The sequence below is a fragment of the Pseudorca crassidens genome, chromosome 12 (assembly GCF_039906515.1).
Source record: "Pseudorca crassidens isolate mPseCra1 chromosome 12, mPseCra1.hap1, whole genome shotgun sequence".
NCBI lineage: Eukaryota > Metazoa > Chordata > Mammalia > Artiodactyla > Delphinidae > Pseudorca > Pseudorca crassidens.
Genome location: NC_090307.1, coordinates 54,775,485 through 54,791,406, shown reverse-complemented (window position 1 = coordinate 54,791,406; position 15,922 = coordinate 54,775,485). Strand labels below are relative to the sequence as shown.

General features: G+C 42.9%; 1 protein-coding gene across 5 annotated transcripts in view; it reads left to right on the top strand.

Moving 5' to 3' along the window:
• Positions 1-2,330: 2,330 nt before the first annotated feature.
• Positions 2,331-15,922, top strand: part of YES1 (YES proto-oncogene 1, Src family tyrosine kinase) — a 75,785-nt gene continuing 62,193 nt past the window's right edge. For 2 of the 5 annotated variants that reach the window (XM_067699568.1, XM_067699570.1), the window contains exon 1: positions 2,969-3,179. The gene's annotated coding sequence lies outside the window, so the exon portion shown is untranslated. Of the gene's footprint in view, positions 2,872-2,968; positions 3,180-3,443; positions 3,529-15,922 lie in introns of those variants that run through there. The other 3 variants (XM_067699569.1, XM_067699571.1, XM_067699572.1) reach the window with 3 other exon arrangements.

The window sequence follows — 15,922 nt, the reverse complement described above, 5'->3', positions numbered from 1 at the left end:
TATAACAGGCCTGGGACAAAACTACAGGAGAACTAGGAAGAACTGAAGTCAGAAAAATAAACCTAGATGACGCCCAAGTAGATTCCAACAGCAAAGACTAGATTTCCAACAAATAGTCCCGGAGCTGGGGAGGCACACCAGGCACAGGGTGGAAATCTAAGATGTAGACCAGGCAGGCAATAAGTTAGACACTGGAGAGAGCAACAAAACACGGCAAAACGATGGGCTGGATTTGCTGCAGCTCACATAAGATCGCCGTTTCTTGTATCTATTCATTGTAGGAGGTGTCCTTACACATCCAGTGGAGTGCTTCTCTTAGACAGACCTTGCCCAGGTGAGCACCAGTCCTGGAGGTGATGAAAGCATCAGAAATTGTACGGCATCTCGCCACAGAGCTTGGCACAACAAGCCTAACATTCAAGGATGGATACTTGCCTTTTGCTCGATTTTCCCTATCTTTGCTTAGAGGGCTCCTCATATTTGCCCTAATTGGCCAGGTGGAGGAGGCAAGGCTGAGGTGGTGCAGATAACCCGAGGCACCGTGACTTAAGGAGATCCAAGCTTTGAATGGTTATGGTGGAAGGCATTTGGGGGGGAAGGGGTGGTAGTGAGGATAGTCATTAAAGAGCAGAGACCAGTGCCTGCACCCTGTGTAGGACTGCGGCTCTCTAGTTACCAGGAAGAGAAAATCATCATCACAGCCTCAGTGATGCAAGCAGCAACAGCAGCAGATGACTGACACAGGCGGGAGAGGTTTATTCCACACACAACCACTTCCTGGCAAAATCACATCCAGGGTGAGAGGGAGTGGGCCCCAAGGAAACTCCAAATCCTTCAGACTTTCCACCAGTCAGGTAATTGTAAGCATTAATAAACTTAAATAAACAATGTGTTTCACTCTTGTAGGGACTTAACCTATTTCATTAATTTATTTCAAGCTTTCCCCTAGCTTTTTCATCCAGCAGACTCGCCCAGGGATTCCATGATTTAGGTTCCTTATCACTCCTTAACCCATACATACCAGACCTCCCTGCTGTGTGGGAGGGACACAGGGGTGTGCTTCTTCATTTGTCCTTTTCACAAATGAACAGATTTTCAGTTGAAAGCAATTTCTATTATACCAAACTCAGTGAGGCTTTAGAGATTCTCTTTGTCCCGTTTGTTTTAAATACGCCTGGAAATAAGTGAGACTCCAGATTGAAAAATCTCCAGAATATTTACAGACTGAAGCTTGATGTTGTTAGACAAATATTCCAAAAGAGAAAACAGGGAATGAAGTAATAAAAAGAATTAAAATGAGGGTTAAGGGAAGAAAAGTGAAGATAAGTGAGTATAACAAAACATGTAGGATTTTGACACCCTCTCCCATCTTGAAAACTCCATACAGAACATCTTCAAAGCCACTTCATCCCTTGAACTGGAGTAAACTAGTATTTTTGAGTTGATTTTTTTGAGGCTGAGAGTTTAGGACAAAAAATACTATCTCTATTTTACACAGAAGTTTAGAAAAGTAGCAGCTCAAGGAATTTATTTTGTAGTTAAAAAAAAAAGCTAAATATAAATTTACATGAAAAATTTAATGCCCAAGACAGTCAAGGGCAAATGAAGTTTTAGCAGCTAAATCATATAAAGCACGATGTTACCTTTTAGTTAATGTGAATGCCTATGCCTATCTTTGGCTCATTCAGTGAGCTGAAAAAAAGTTTTTTTCAAACCTTTATATGCATTTCCTAAGTTTCTAGAATACCCGAATACTGGCACATATGATTGTACCATTTCGTATTTGTCGAAGATGATTCTGAATTTCGCTAAAAACCACAAAGGAAACCAACAGTCCCAACATTAATAGTTCTGATAACCCCACCAAAGAGGAAATACGAAGAGGAAGTTAATCTGAGAGTCTGTCAGGGCAGAAGTGATTTCAGCAGAAGACACTCAATATTCAGCCCTTCTGGACACTGGCTGATCCTCATTTTTTCCCAGGTCCTTCTGGACCTTCTGGACCCTCTTCCTTCTGCACCTTCTGGACCCTCTTCCTTCTGCTTCAGCGGCTGGCTGCAAGGCCAGTAGGAAAGGTGCTTGGATTCAGATGAGCAGGATTCTAGCTGTGGCTGCTCCACGTTCATTGGGGTGGCAGCCTCAGTTTCCACAGCTGTCAAACGGGACAATAATACCTGCCCCAGTTCCTCCTCTGGGACGTTGCCAGCATCGCCTAAGAACACGCTGTCCCAAGACAAGCCAAGGCCACCATTACTGGGAGAGTCGCCAACAAAACTCGGCTTCGGTTCCCTCTCCCGGCAAGGCTGGTTCGACCTACAGTCAACAGGAAGCTCCTGGGGCTGGGACAGGATCCCTGGATCGGAAGGAGGCCAGACGCGAGCGTTTCTGGACGGTGATCAGGCTGGTGATGAGGGTGTTAGTAACACCCCCCTGGCTGGGCTGAGATTTTACTATCCACGACAAAGGGTGCGGAAGCATAGTACTGAAGAGCAAACAGCCAACCCCTCAAAATCCTATACTCCCCCACGAAAACAAAGCCCTCGGCACTACAGAGAGCGGGGCGAGGGGAAAGGAGAAAGGCCGAGGCACCCCACCCTATCTTCCGCGGCAGCGGAGCCGCAGGTTCCGCGCGTGGGGAGGGGGCGCTGTGGGCCTGCTTTCCGTGTGGAGAAGCGCCTCCTCCTCACGCCCCCTCAGCCTGCGCCGCCTCGGGAATCCGCCCCAGACCCCGCCGCCATGTTGGGTCGGGATTAGTGACTCGATCTCGCCGCCGACCGGGACAGCTGGAGTGCGGCCCGCAACCCGAGGGGGCGCGCGCCGGCGTCGGAAGGCGAGGTCGCGGGAGCCCGCTCGGGCGCGGCGCGAGTTCCGGTGAGCGGGCGGCCGCGCGCGCAGGTAGCCCGCCCCCGCCCCTACACGGGGGGGCGGGGCCGGGAGTGAGGGCGGGCACCGCGCGGGGAGGAGGTGGAGCGTGAGGCCGCGGTGTTGGGGAGCCCGGGAATTCCCTCCTGAAGTAGCGAGTCCTCGGCTGGCTGTGCCGTCGTCGCTGCCCCTCGGCGCCCGGGACGAGGAGGTGGAGGACGGAGAGGGCCCCACGGGCCTCCCCTCCGCCCGCCGCCCCCTCCCCGCCACCCTTCCCCGCCGCTGCGGCGACTCATGCGAGCGCCGCTGGAGCGCAGGTAAGGACGCTTCGGGGCCCCGCGGGCGGAGCAGGAGGCGGCCGACCCCGGCCCCGCAGCGCTAGGCCCGGCGCCTGCCTGCGCCCGGAGGCGCCGCCGCTCCCCGCCGGCTCCGAGTCGGGAAGTTGGGAGAAACTTCTCCCCTCCCCCGGCCCGGCTCGCCCGACGGGCGTGTGTCCTTCCCGGCGCTACCTGCTCGCCCTCTGCCTCGGTCTCCGCCCAGTCCATTCCTTCCCGGTCCCGCCCAAGTCCGACCCAAGGTCCTGGGAGCGCCGGGACACCCGCACCCGCGTCTCTAAGGTCGTGCTGGCCGCCCGGCGAGGGGTCGGCGAGGTTTCTTTTGGCCGAAGTAAGGGGCGGGAGCAGCGGCCCCTTCCCGTCCCCGGGGTCGGGGGTCTGCCTGTCGGCGGACACGGGGTGGCAACTGTGCCGGGAGAGCGGGCGGGGGAGGGGGGGCGAGCGGGTGAGCCTCTCGCTGCGCTAGGTTTGATTGAAAACCGCAACATGTTAAAGTTTTCCTTTGTTTTGGGTTGGGGGTTGGGAAATACGCTGTTCAGCGTGCACTTTTAGTGTTATGACGCTCCGCCTCCCATTTGGTTCGGTTCTCTGTCCACATGTGTTACAGAAAATTTTGTTTTAATGTGTGTTTTTCTTCTTGATAATTGCTTCCAGCTTTTGCTTTATTGGGCATGGGGCAACGTTGTTTTAAGAAGCTCTTAGAAAATCAAATCCGATGTAGGGTAGGGACTGCTTTAATTTTTGTTCTGTAGTGGGTGGGACCCAACATGGTTTGGATTTGGTAGAATTATTTTCTGCTTCATTAATTAAAACAGGCACGGCATAACACACGGTCTGACGCTTTATAAATTGTGAGAGAAATGAAAAGCTGAGTCTCCACTGGAATCAAACTTTATGTTCAAGCCATTTATTATGTGTATATATGTTCCCACCGGAATGTGTGTTCACATAGATGATCTCACATATACATGTGTATGATGGTGGTATACTCGTGCATTGCAACTGCAGGATTGCAGTGGCAAAGTTAACTTGATAATTCTAAGTGTGTTTAAACCATCCTGTTAAATTATCTGTGGTTAAATTACACACTAAGGAAAATATTACTAAATAGGTACATGTGACTATAGGCATTTAAGGCAAAGTGTGGTAAATTTAATGTATTAACTAGCACAATGGTTGGCACACAGTGGACAGGAAACATTTTGAATGGACAGGTAATGAAGGAGTGTCTTGTATTAGAAGCCAAGGACCTTGTATGTGTCACATACAAGATTTTCATCTGTAGTTCTGTAAGAAAGTTATATTTCATTATTTATGTTTTGTTCTGTCTTTACTAATATATTAGACCCCTGCCATAGTTGACGTTTTAAGAAAAGGAAGTGTAATTGTATTTTAACTTTTGGACATTAGCTAAACCTCAGTGGAGATTTTGAATGCTGGTTGACAATTCATTGGGTCCTAAATTTGAAAAAAAAGACTTTGATCTGAATCTAAGTACAGGACAGTTCACATTCATGTTTCCAGGATAAAGTATAAAAGGGCTCTTAAAATATGTACTCTGCCGTAACCACCATAATGTTATAATAGCTTTAATTTTGCAGTACATTTTTGCTGACTTCATAAACCACAAAATTGACTCCATTCTGTTCAACCGAAAGTGAAATTACAGCTTTGACCTATCTTCTGGGATAGGTGGAATTTGTCTTATGGCTGAAGTATAATATTAACACATGGTTCAAGTTTTTTTTTTTAAATCAGTGAATTCTCAAGCTGAAAAATCAACGTCTATGCAAATAAATCTCTTTCATGGTATGTAATGTTAAAAGAATAAATATTCTAAAAGATAGCAAGGACCCAGTGTAAATGAAATATTACTGACACATGCTTTAAGAGTTGTTTATGTAGAGTTCAAATTTGCATCCTTTTAGGCAGTAAATAATTTATTAATGTAATTTTTCTTTATAAATATGTTTAGCTCTTTAGTGAGTCTGTTTAGCGTAGATGTTATTTATTATTAGTTTCTACTAGCATTATATTAAAAAAAGCCTAATGTCAAAAATTTTTAAAGAGCAGTATTAAGGTCTGGTATCTAGGAATGCAAACTCGGGGGGTAAAACTATGTATTTTTTAAAAACCTGCAAGGAAGTGATTTCTGTAAAAGTAAAGATAAAAGAGGAGGGAGGAGGCTGTGATTGGGACCTGGCTCCTGAAGTGGTGGCAAAGTTCTTTAACCTGATGGTGGTATAGTTCAAGCGTATAGTTCATTACGCCATGATTGCTTTTCTGTGTCTGTGTTTTAGTTTATGTGAAACTTTTAAAATTTCTTTTTTAAAGAAGCCTGTGTGTAATGTACTTTACACTGTATAAGGTGTTTCGCTAAAGGACTTAATATTTGGTGACTGACTTTAGAATACTGCTGGGCTGCCCTTTGCAAACAGGATTAGACCTATTAAACCATAACTGGGAAATACCAGCTGGCGTATGTAACTACTTTCACAGGTGAATAACATATGTTAATTATGTTAATATTTTGAGGAAAGACACCAGGTTTAACTAACTTTAAATCCTCTTCAGTTTTGTATGTTGTACATGACAAATAGTAGGTAATCAAAATATGTTTATTAAACTAGGGAACACTGTTCTATCATCAAATATAAAATATGCCCTATTTTTCAGAAGATTATGGTAGCATGACAGTTAAGACGCAAAATTTAACTATGGCATCAAGGTAATAAGTCTTTCATCCATTTTCAGTTTTCTGGAACAATAATTCTTTAGATTGGTAATTTCAGCCTGCGATTTGATATTCTTAAGGATGTCTTAAAATTCTCAGCATAAAATAAGTTGTCATTTACTCAGACTTTATGAAGATGTGCCGTATAGCACCTAAAGAAATGGTGTTTTGTTTCAAATGACATTATGGTGTTGGAGTTTACAAAATGCTGTGAATCGCTGCCTTATGCTACTTTACTTGCTTTGTGTAATGGCTTGCTGTGTTAGTTGTTGGTGTGGTTGCTTTGCATTGTGGTAATGTAGAGCTGAAGAGGAGAGATCATGGCTGTACCAAGTTCTTATATCACAGGAACTTTCAGTTATGTTACAAAGGTGATGTTTGTGGTGCTGGCTTTGTTGTGTGAATATTTACAGGAAGTTTTAGTTAAGATCTTCCATTGTTCAGAACGCTACATGGCTTAGGTCACCTTCAGTTCACGTTTAAACAGGTCTGTAATACAAATACAAGTTCCTCTAGTGAGGTACAACTGCTTTTCTTTAAAGGAAATCATCTGTTCCTGTTAAAGTACCCTGGTATCTGATTGGTAGTGTGTGTGGCGGTTTGTGTGGCTATGGTAGGGTATGCAGTCTCTCTTTTCTTCCTCTCAGCTGCTCCGGCGCCACAATTAGGCTGCCTATTGCTCAGCTACAGCTGCTGGGTGATTATGAACCATCCAGCTCCTGTCTATACTCAGAGGCAGATTTAGCAAAAGGAGCTAGAGTAACAACAGAGGGTGAAAGAGAAGAGCCAGTGCCGCTGCCAGGATCATTTTAACGTGTCTGTGTGCCAAGGAATCGTTGGCTGCAGCAGCGCCACTGTTGTCTTGGAACTAGCAGACTTGATAGCAACACATCCTGGTCTGGGTTAGGTTTACCTGGTGTTATTCTTTAAGATCTTGAAGCTCACTCCAGGAAAGAAAGGGAATCCTGTAATTTCAGAGTACAGGATAATGTACAATGAGGTTACTGATGGGCTGAGCTATGCCTCTGCTCCCCCGCACCGCCCCCCAACCCGGGACAGCAGTGCCCTTCAGTTTCCCTAATTTGAATATATATGTGATTTCAGGTTCTCTGAAGCGTATACCATATACTCTGTGCTGTTTTAACCCGTGTCTCTTTGAAGTGCTGCTGCTGTTACTGTTGCTTGGCGGGTGGCAGAGCTGATATGTTCTTTGGACTCCCTGCTTTTTTTCCAGTAAGTGGAAGACCTTCAAAAGGGATTATTTCTAGAACTAGCTGCACATGGCATATCCCCTGTGACTGCTGGAGTTTTGCAAGTAGGAACCCTAGATTATTTTTCCTGTTGTTCTTTATTCCTGGGGTGTGAGAAGATGGACATCAACAAACGCAGATACAGCATCAGCTCTATATGGCAAGCCCCAGACTGGAAGAGGCCGCAGGCAAATTTTGCTGCTTCTGAAATGTTGCTCAGTGTGCCAAGCAAAGAGCAGCAGCATCTTGTCCTCTCGTTTACCACTACCGTTGGAAAATCTAGACAATTCCTTTTGATAGTTCTGGCTTTGGAATTTAGTGGTTCAGGATTTGGCTGATTTGGGATGGGGAATAGAGAGTATTGGGAGAAGTAGCTCTCAAACTGGTGTAACCAGAAGGAAGGAAGAAGTAAGGAAGACTGTGTACACTTGAACATTAGCAAGTACACATTGTTATCGTGGCACATACTTAACAAGACATTGGTGTGTTGACCCCCTTCTCTGTGCTCCCACAGAACGCTGGTATCAAAGCACATTTCTCCTTGCATTCTAATTATTTCTTTCCATGACTGTGATATACTTGACCTAGTACTCGCTGTGGCAAGGAACTGTTTTATATGAATCTTTGAGAACAGTCCCTAATAGAATAAATCCTTTTGAGCTGTATTCAGGGATGTGGTTCTGTGTATATTTATATGAGTTTATATATACAGACTTTCCTCACACACAACATGTTTTTAAGATATACCTGTAGTAAAATTTTACAAAAGTAGCCTAGTACTTTTTCAGAAGCTGATGTTAAAACAAGTTCTTTAAATCTTTAACCCTCATAAGTTTTGGTCTAGAAAATGATTTTATAAAACTGTTTAAAAAGTTTAAACTTTGTGAACTTAAAGGTCATTTTGATATTTCTAACATAAACTGGAAACTCTTTGTAGTTGAAGTTATACTAGTTTCTAGTAAGGTTTATTTTAAATAAGTGTTTTTTTTACTATTTTAGTGAATGTTGAAAGCCCAAGATCCTAGATTGTAAAAAAAAGTACATCTGGGGGACTTGCCTGGTGGTCTAATGGTTAAGACTCCATGCTTCCATTGCAGGGGGTGCAGGTTCGATCTCTAGTCGAAGAACGGGGATCCTGGTGCCACGCAGTGCAGCCAAAAATTAAAAAAAAAATTTTTTTGGGGGGGTATCCTATCATGGTATTAGTGACAGTATTATAATTGTGATAATATTCGTATATTCCAAGGACAAAAAGAAAAAGAAATCCTTGTTTTCTTGATGTAATCTGTGAAAGAATGCATAGGTCATAGGGTATGTCTGCTGAATTATTGGTGGGGGTGGAGGCAGGAAGTACTGGGAGGAAAAGACTGACCACTGAAACCTAAAGATTGTCTGGTTTCAGCCTCTGTTCCTAACAATATATGCAGACCTTAGGTTTTCTTAAACTGATTACAGAGGCTAGTCACTTCTCTAATTTTTTAATGTAACTTTTAGTTTCTTAGCGTTAAGTAGAAATTGGGGTGGGGTGGAGAAAATTGGTGGCTTTTGCTTCATAAGTTAATACTTAAAACTGTTTCATGGCAAGTTTATTGATTTGTTTTTTGTTTTTTTTGTCTGTATTGGGTCTTCATTGCTGCGCGGGCTTTCTCCAGTTGTGGAGAATGGGGGCTACTCTTCGTTGTGGTGCGCTGGCTTCTCTTGTTGCGGAGCATGGGCTCCAGGCACGTGGGCTTCAGTAGTTGCAGCGCGAGGGCACAGGAATTGTGGCTCGTGGGCTCTAGAGCGCAGGCTCAGTAGTTACTGCGCATGGGCTTAGTTGCTCCGCGGTATGTGGGATCTTCCTGGACCAGGGCTCGAACCCGTGTCCCCTGCATTGGCAGGTGGATTCTCAACCACTGTGCCACCAGGGAAGTCCCAAGTTTATTGATTTCTTACATTTGTTCTGATGTAATTAGTATTTTCACATTATAGGTACTTTTTAATTAGCAGCAGTCAGGCATTTGAAAAGGAGCAGAGAAGGTAACATGATGTAATAAGGACAAGACTAAAAGGTAGAAGACCATCTGCATTTTAATTCCACTTGTGACAGTGAAGAGCTATGTGGCCTTGGTCAATTCACTGAACTTCATAGGCCTCAGTTTCACCATTTGAAACGGGGGTACAGTTGGGCCAGATGTTTTCTAATATTCTTTCAGCCTTATTTAAATATGTGGCTCTACTGCAGTTGAAGTTTTTATATTGATAAAATTTTAAGGAAATGTTTTAGAGTCTAGAATTTGAAATACAATTAGATATCAGGTAAGTAAAAGTTAGGGTAAAAAACTGACCCACAGACTTGACCCTGGACTTTCTCAGGCAAATAAAGTGTATTCCATTCATTAAGTGGACATTTATTAAACCTGTGGTGCAGCAAATACTATGCCAGTTTTGATGTTATAAAAATGATTGCAGCATGACTGCTACCTTCTAGGAATTCACAGTTGGGTGGAACTGGCTATAATTATGAGGCTGTTATAAATTTTTTGGATTGATCTTTTTAGTGTGATAATCCATTAGTATACTTCTCTGATTTTTGATGGTATTAGGGTGTGATACATCTGAAGCTTTAATAAATCCCTTTGTACTACATAGATTTAGCCTCAAGTAAACCGATTCAGTTCTCTAGGCAGGAAGACTTGATGTTTTTCTAGATGTTAGTTCATTACAGATACGTGTGACTCACATACACAGGCTCCACAACACCTGTACAGAGGTTTTACTATAAGAAAACACATTTGAAAGCAAGGCTTTTAAAAAAACATTTCAGATTTATTTTGCAGTAAAGTTAGAAAAGGACTGAATGATTCATTGAAGCACATAGTTGTGATGTCAGTTAACAGGTAGTCATGACTGGATGACAGCTTTGCTGCATTGTATCGGGAAAAGAGCCTCTGACATTAATTAAAACATCTTTTTTAATTGATAGAACCGGAGACTAATTATTTAGGATATTTTTCTTTAACACATGTAGTTAACATTTAGAACAAAATAAGCATGGGCATTTGAAGATGGTTAGCTTTTTAAGGTTTGCATAATAGATTTTGTAGAAAGAAAGAGAAGGAAGGAAAAGAAAAGAAACTAAAACTATAAGGTGGAAAATCAGTATATTTTTCCCAGAAAAAGTTCTTTTTGTAAGGTTAGCCTTTTTGGTTAGATTTCTGGGCAGCCCATTAGAGTTTACCTGTAAAAACCTAACATAAAGATATAACAGTGTTTCTGTGGTAAATATGTTCTGATTGATTTTAAGTTTTGTGTGTTTTTTTAAATTTGCTGAGCTCTTTGAGCAAATGAAATACTTGGCCTACTAAATGCTCTGATTATACAGTGGATAACCTGTAGCTTTGCCAGTCCTCACCTTCCCAGCTTTTCACTATTTAAAAATCACTGTTATGAGCTCCATATTAGGATGCTAGGACTCTGAGCTTAATTTAAGGACAGAAGCTTCCCTAGTTCCTCCCACCTGCTTGCTAGGCACTGTGAAACTTGCTTCCTGCCCTGACCCGGTGTGAGAAATGGAAACAGGTCAAAAGATTGGGAATGAGAAACAAAAATGAGGGGAGTAGAAGAGGAGAAATGAGAAGTGGATGTAGTATGAAGTTTATAATTTTCTTTTTTGTGTCCTTTTTTCTTTTTCCCACTCCTTCTGTTAGGTATTGGGTAAAGACGGAAGAAAACCTGTTTTATTTTTTATTTTTAGATTTTATTTATTTTCTTTTAAACAATTTTTTGGCTGCATCGGGTCTTAGTTGCGGCATGCAGGATCTTTCATTGTGGCGCGGGCTCTTTGTTTTGGCACGTGGGCTTCGCTCTAGTTGTGGCGTGTGGGCTTTAGAGCATGTGGGCTCTGTGGTTTGCGGCACATGGGCTCTCTCGTTGAGGCACGCGAGCTCAGTAGTTGTGGTGTGGGGACTTAGTTGCCCTGCAGCTTGTGGGATCTTAGTTCCCCGACCAGGGATCGAACCCCGTCCCCTGCATTGGAAGGCGGATTCTTTACCACTGGACCACCAGGGAAGTCCCAAGAAAGCCTGTTTTATGTCAGATGCTTTGCTATACATTCATATACATTTTCACGTTTAACTTAAATCTTTGAAAAGGCATTCCCAAAACACAGAGGAATCATGCATAAGATAGGCTTTTACTACACACAAAGAAACTGAGGACCAGTAAGTATATGTAATTTGCTAAGGTCACATGACTCGTTGATGTGACTGAATAATTGACAGCAAGACTGTTTCCTATAAGACACCTTCCTTAGGGATAAGGAGCAATGATGGAAAGGGAGATTTTTTATCTTTTTCCTTCTTCCTTAAACTGTACATTTGTATCGGGCTGAGAATTTTCAACACTTACACTTTTCTTTTTAATGGAATTAGCTTTGTGGTGCATCTTTCATAATGGGTGTTGAGGTCAACTATTGTATGAGCTAAAAAATTGGGTTATTGCACTAACTAAACTGTAGCTACAGCCCACATTACAGAGACAGTGTTTGCATGTTTTTCCAATCAAGTTTTTTTCCTATCTAAATTTAATTCATCAGGGAATTCCCTGGCAGTCCAGTGGTTAGGAGTCTACGCTTTCACTGTGGAGGGCCTGGGTTCAATCCCTGGTCGGGGAACCAAGATCCCACAAGCTGTGTGGCGTGGCCAAAAAGAAAAAAATTCATCAAAGGAGCAAAGGAGCATGCAGAAGTGGGTTATTACTCTAACTCAACTGGAGTAAATGTGGTTCATTTGTAAGTTTGGGTTTGTAAAGTATATATATAGTCTGTATGTATATAGTCAGCCTCCCCCCATATATATTTTTATATATATATATAGTTTATGGTCAAATCAGTTTTCCTTCTACTGTGCAATATTGCCTTCTTTTCTACTAAGTATATGATTTATTCCTAGATGAGTTAGTAGAAATAGATGGAAGCTCTGTATTGTCTAAATTGTCCTCCGTCATGTTTCAGGCACATGCTGCAGAAAGAGAGCACACTTTCTGATTTGTTCTGTCAGTAGGATGGTGGTTTCCTGCACCTTGGTACAAACTTACCAACATTCAAAGCTGCACTTCCTTTTTAAGGAAATCCAGTAGAATTCTTCCAAATTGGCTTGTTCTTTTATTTATTTAAAATTTTTATTATTTTATTTTTTTGGCTGCGTTGGGTCTTCGTTGCTGCGCGCGGGCTTTTCTCTGGTTGCGGCCAGCGGGGGACTCCTCTTCGTTGCGGTGCGCAGGCTTCTCATTGTGGTGGCTTCTCTTGTTGCAGAGCACGGGCTCTAGGCGTGTGGGCTTCAGTAGTTGTGGCGCGCAGGCTCAGTAGTTGTGGCGCACGGGCCTAGTTGCTCCGTGGCATGTGGGATCTTCCCGGACCAGGGCTCAAACCCTTGTTCCCTGCATTGGCAGGTGGATTCTTAACCACTGCACCACCAGGGAAGCCCTGGCTTGTTCCTTTAAATCTTATTGTTCCATGAATTCCTCACTCTCTGCATGAAGAGTCTCATCTAAAGCTCTAAATGGAAATTTTGTTTGCTACTCTTTTGCCACTGTGTCAAGTTCCATTGACAGTGATTTCCTTCACCACCTTAGAAGCCTTTTCTTCTTTGGCTTCCTTTTATTTCTTCCGTTGTATCTAAGAATGTACCCTTTGTCCTCTCTTATAAGCTGGAGCATTGTTTTCTATGGGAATACAGCTTGATTTTGTTGCATTATTATCCCACATAGAATATCCGCAGTACAACTCCACACATCACTGCCAACAGTTCCATCACTGCCTGTGTTTATTGAGTCTACATAAGGATTAGCAGATAGGTTTAAACTGTTGTGCTAGGGACTCCCCAGTGGTCCAGTGGTGAAGAGTCCACGCTCCCACTGCAGGGAGCACGGGTTCCATCCCTGGTTGGGGGAACTAGAATCCCGCATGCCACGCAGCGCAGTCAAAAAATAAATATATAAAATACCCTGTTGTGCCAACTCTATGAGCTTAGAATGGCTTCCACTAGGTAAGCTCCACGAGGGTAGGATCTTTATTTTGTTTACTGAAGTTATCCCAAGTATCTAGAACAACAGCACATAGTAGGCACGTATTAAATAGTTTTAAAATATGGGCAAGTACAGCAGTTCGCTGGCCATATTTGCTTGCCATGGGCATAGGAGAAAGGAGTGTCAGCAGCCAGCTTCTCACTGAAAACTCATGCAGTAAGTAACCTCAAGACTCCTTGGAGTGGCAGGCCCAGTGCTAAACAATGGCATTAATGCTCAGGATGAATTCAGATAAACACTCTACTTGAGTCTGATGAAGAAACTGAGATTTGATTTAGCAGTGACTTGTAAATGTTAAGGAGAAGTAAGAATAAGTGGGTTTCTTTTCTTTATATCATAGTCTCTAACTATATCTCTAGCAGCCATGCTTCTTAAAAACTGTAGCACACATCGGTTCCCCATACACTGATTGAGTCATATGCTTGTATCTGGTTGTAGGTAGAACTGAGACAAATAGTCCTTGGCAGGGCCGCTACCTTCCAGTGACAACTTTACACCATAGAAGGGGAGAAGGCATTTTTAGTGGAAACGTAGCTGTCTCTATCACAGAAGGGAACAGGAAGTAACCTAGTAGTTGAATGAGTTAGGTATATGGAAATACACTATCTAGTTGTATAAACATGATTAGAATATTTATTTGAAAGGTGTGGGCACAGATGGTATTTTCTTAATTCGGGCAACAATATTAGTACAGGAGCGAACTAACGGTGATGGTTTAAGATTCTAGTGGGCAATATACCACCTAAAGGAATGAATTTCCCAGGCTTTTTTATTTTTTATTTTTTTTGCGGTACGCGGGCCTCTCACTGTTGTGGCCTCTCCCGTTGCGGAGCACAGGCTCCGGACGCGCAGGCTCAGCGGCCATGGCTCACGGGCCCAGCCGCTCCACGGCATGTGGGATCTTCCCGGACCGGGGCACGAACCCGTGTCCCCTGCATCGGCAGGCAGACTCTCAACCACTGCGCCACCAGGGAAGCCCCTCCCAGGCTTTTTTATATGAAAAGTTTGAGAAGCACCCTGGTAAGGAAGGGGGTCAGAGTAGAATGGGGCTTTTATCTAAATATATTTAGATAGCACTTTTAGTGATTGAGAAAAGACAGTAATTAGCCGTATCAAAGAATTTGGTGGGGAATAGTGGCAGGTGGAAATTATGATGGAGCTAAACCTCCCTTTCCCCAGTCTCACCTCACACTTCCCCTTCCCCCCACCCCCTTAAGCCACTCCTACTGGGGCTTAGCTTTTGATTTTTTTTTTTTAATGAATAGAACTTAAGTCAGAAGGAGGAACTCGTAATAAAGGTCAAGTAGAAGAGAGAGTCAAGAACCTCTTAGGTTGTCAGAGGATGAATAGGATTTTTAGGATGATTGATGCTTAGAAGAGGGAAAAACTAATGACAACGTAGACGATTCTTCGAGATAATCACAGCCAGCAGTAAGAAGCCACAGATCCACAACTTCAGAAAGTCGAAATGATAGATCATAAGAAACAACTAGCACGTCTTCTTTTTAATCTCCTAACTTCTGTAACAAGAGGATGCTCTTTAATGGAAAAGCTAGAAAAAAAGTATAAGAAACTAGATAGCAGATAGTAAGAGGGTATCTAGCTTTGACTGATTTCAGGCTTCTAGGTCCAGAAGAATTCCATCTGAAGGTTCTAAAAGACATTTCTGATATTCCCAGGACCCCACTGATAATAGAAAGAAATCATGGTGGACTTCCCTGGTGACACAGTGGTTAAGAATCTGCCTGCCAGTGCAGGGAACACAGGTTTGATCCCTGGTCTGGGAAGATCCCACATGCCACGGAGCAGCTAAGCCTGTGCGCCACAACTACTGAGCTGCGCTCTAGAGCCTGCAAGCCACAGCTATTGACCCCATGTACTGCAACTACTGAAGCCCGCACGCCTAGAGCCCGTGCTCTGCAACAAAGAGAAGCCACCGCAGTGAGAAGCACGTGCACCGCAACGAAGAGTAGTCCCTGCTTGCCGCAACCAGAGAAAGCCTGCGTGCAGCAACGAAGACCCAACGCAGCCAAAAATAAAAACAAAATTAAAAAGAAAAAGAAAGAAATCATAGAGACAGACATCTCAGAAAGAAAGAAAAATGATTAAATGATGCCTTAAAAGGTGAATTTTAATAAATGCAGACACTGAAAGTTGCCTTTAAATCTGGACAAGATTCTGTAACAGTTTATTAAACAGTTACCATTTATAAACAATTGGAATGTTACAGAGAAGTAATTCTTAACAGTTAGTTGTCCAGCAGTGCTTTCTTGAATTGTTGAACCACCTCTTTGTAGTCTGAGTAAATACTGGCTCTAGATCATCTGTCAGTGGTACTTTCCTGTGTTGGTGAGTGGTCGGACCTGATAAAGCTTAGTTTCCTTCTAACAGCAAGGGTCAGTGATTCCTTTTCCAATTTATTTATTTTTTGGTCTGTTTTATTTTCCCCTTTCTGTAATTAAGTCTTCTAATGGCACTATAGACTTTGCTTTATCTTTTTGATATTCAGTCAGGGATATTAACAGGTTTAAAGCTCTTTTTATGTATTTCTGGATTTTTCTTTTTTAAGGAAAAATTAAACTGGAGTATGGGATAAGCATGTGTGTTTATCCCGTAATATCTGTGAACATTGTTTTATTTTTATTATATATATGAACAAAGATACCTCAGAGTTA